Source organism: Tupaia chinensis, unplaced genomic scaffold (genome assembly GCF_000334495.1).
Source record: "Tupaia chinensis unplaced genomic scaffold, TupChi_1.0 Scaffold000099_1, whole genome shotgun sequence".
Classification (NCBI taxonomy): Eukaryota; Metazoa; Chordata; class Mammalia; order Scandentia; family Tupaiidae; genus Tupaia; species Tupaia belangeri.
In genome coordinates this window covers 4,756,868-4,759,271 of record NW_006159563.1, presented here as the reverse complement: position 1 = coordinate 4,759,271, position 2,404 = coordinate 4,756,868, and the positions used below count along the sequence as shown (strand labels likewise).

The 2,404-nt window shown below is 36.7% G+C and overlaps 1 pseudogene; it reads left to right on the top strand.

Moving 5' to 3' along the window:
- The first annotated feature begins 1,921 nt into the window (after positions 1 to 1,921).
- LOC106734364 (RNA-binding protein EWS pseudogene) overlaps positions 1,922 to 2,404 on the top strand; it is a 6,171-nt pseudogene continuing 5,688 nt past the window's right edge.

The following is a 2,404-nucleotide window of genomic DNA, read 5'->3' as shown; positions in this document are numbered from 1 at the left end:
GTCAAAAACTAGAAACAACATAAATGTCAATAAATAGGTGAATGCTTAAATCAACTCTGGAATATCAGTGCCATGGAGTACCACTAAGCAATACAAAGGAATGAATTCTTCATATGCACAGCTTGGAAGAAGCAATGAAATTATGCTAAGTGAAAAAAGCCAATTTTAAAAAGTTATGTTCTCTACCCTTCCCTTTATATAATATTATTGAAATAACAGACTAAATACACATTAATGGTTCTAGAGATTAGCAATAGGGGTGATAGGAATAGCTCTGGTTACAAAGGAATAACAAGAGAGCCTCGTAGCAATGAAAAGACTCTGTATCTTGATTTTGGTGTTGGTTACATTAACCTACATGTGATAAAATTACATAGAACTATACATGTGCACACATGGCCAAATGAGTGTATATAAAGTAGTAATAAATTCTGTAGTTTGTACCAATTCTGATTTCCTGGTTTTCATATTGTACTATATTTATTTGTACAATAGTGACACAAGATGTTACCATGGGGAAAATGGTATGGAGGGTATATGGGACTTCCCTGTGCATTTGTTTTACAACTTCCGCTGAGTCTACACTTACTATTAATAAATGTGTTTGGGGTTTTTTTGGGGGGGAATGAATTAAATGTGATGTAATGCTATGTGATACAAAATGTAAACATATAAAATATCCAGAACTCTCATCAAGATAGCAAGTAAAAATGTGAATCATTTATCTTCATGGAACTTTGTATTTCTGACATCTTTTCATCAGCAAGACTACACCATTTAAATCTTTTCCCAGAAGTGCTATGGAGTTGTCCTCAACTGACCACATGGCTCTCCAGAATCAATAACAATGACAGATGGATGGCTGGGAGTAAGAGTGCTTACAGGACATAATTTCAACAGTGGATAACCTCTGCTATACCACTGAGATTCAGATAACCTCAGAAGTCATGGGAATCCTCAATATGACTTACAAATAGTACAGTATTTTCTATTTTGGCAGAAGACACAATTCGGAGTTTTATTTAAGAAAAATGCACAAAATATACAAATGTTGAGAATATATATGTATATGTGTGTGTGCATGCACATGAAAAAAGAGCATATGTGAGGGCTTTAAAATTTTCATGGAAAATGGGATTATGATATAAATTTGTTTTTGTGCAAAATTTTTTAAAAAATTCATACGTAATTTTTACATAATATATATTTTCCATGAACTTTTTGAAGACCATGTATATCCTTTTATTTCCTACATTCAATTCCATTGAATTGGCCCAATTTACTGGGAGGAGGGAAACATTACATGTCCCTTTTTTATGGTGGCAATTGAAAACTAATAGATATGGCTTCATTTTCTGAAATGTTTTTTTTAATGAATGTGTAAAGCAATCTTAATTATTTCTAGAACTTAAGTCATTACACAATGCTAAGTTTTCAAGGAGCTGAATAAAATTTCCAGGCTAATAAGTTATCATTAATAGTGAAGAACAAAGAAATCTTGCCTTGTGAAATTCTGCCATCTAAAAGTCTGGATTAGAAGAGGTCCACTGTGCCAACACATGGCCAGGTGGTTAAGGCAGTTGGATCCCACATAGATGACTGCACAATCTGAGTCCCAGATCCAGGGACTTGAGAAACACACCAGGTATGTGTACATGCATGCTCAAAAATGTCAAAAGGAGGGGAATAGGGAGGAGAAAGATTGTGGCATGGCCATGCCCTGTGGAGCATGCTTTCTCACTCTCTCTCTTTCTCGCAAGCATATATACTCTCTAGTAAATTTTTTAAAAAGAAAGGAAAGAAGAGAAGGAAATGGTGTCCATGGGTAAATAAATATAGCACCTATAACCAAGCCACAGCTCAGCAGAACTACAGTGCTTACAACTCCCCAGCCCACTCAAAAATAAGCACAGTCTATCCCATGGGCTTCTGGGCAAAAAACTACAGAACCTATGGACAGCCCAGTGATGTCAGCTATGTAAGGCAGACCACTGCAACCAATAGGCAAACAGCCCATGCAGCTTTTTTTTTTTCCAAATCCAAGATCCATACTCTTTTATTATTACTTTGTTTTGTTTTTTTGCCATAGGGTGCATGTGCTCACTGGAGAGAGACAGAGAGAGAGAGATGAAGAAAAGGAAAATGAGAAATTACTCCCTAGAGGGGATGGCCATGCTGCAATCCCTTCCCCTCCAATCTCTTCTTGGGATTTCGGGCACGCACACATGCCTGAAGTGCTTTTCAAGCCGCTGGATCTGGAACTCGAACCACGGTTAGCGATATGGGAGTCCAGTACATTAACCACCATGCCACTTGTCGGCTCCCCTTTTTATTATTTTTTTAAGTTAATTTCCTATTTTACATAAAGTCTCCACCATGATACACACACACACACACACACACA